A 359-nucleotide genomic window follows, 5' to 3' on the forward strand; every position below is an offset into this window, starting at 1 on the left:
GGCGCTGTGCTGCAGACTCCTCTATACAAAAAAGCCACAGGAGTCGATGTTTTCAAAGGGGATGAACTCCTGTAGCCCGCAATGGCTTCAGCGCTCCTACAGATCAATGGATGTCCGACCCACGGGCAACCACTGCCTCAACAAGTTTTTCATGTGGGGTTTTTTCTTCCCCCTCCCTTCCTCGAACAGCATTCGCTACCGGTAGTATACCGGTACCACCTTCCCTTTATTCCCCGCTACAAGGCTCTTGGGCCCTATGGCTGCACCCGCACGGAAAAGCGGAATTCCCTGACAAACGCCCACAGAAGCGCCGCCTGGATGAACCACAGGCGGATCAACCGGCACAGCTGCGCACGGCC

This window comes from Aptenodytes forsteri, unplaced genomic scaffold (assembly GCF_000699145.1).
Source record: "Aptenodytes forsteri isolate BGI_AS27 unplaced genomic scaffold, ASM69914v1 Scaffold282, whole genome shotgun sequence".
Taxonomy (NCBI): Eukaryota; Metazoa; Chordata; class Aves; order Sphenisciformes; family Spheniscidae; genus Aptenodytes; species Aptenodytes forsteri.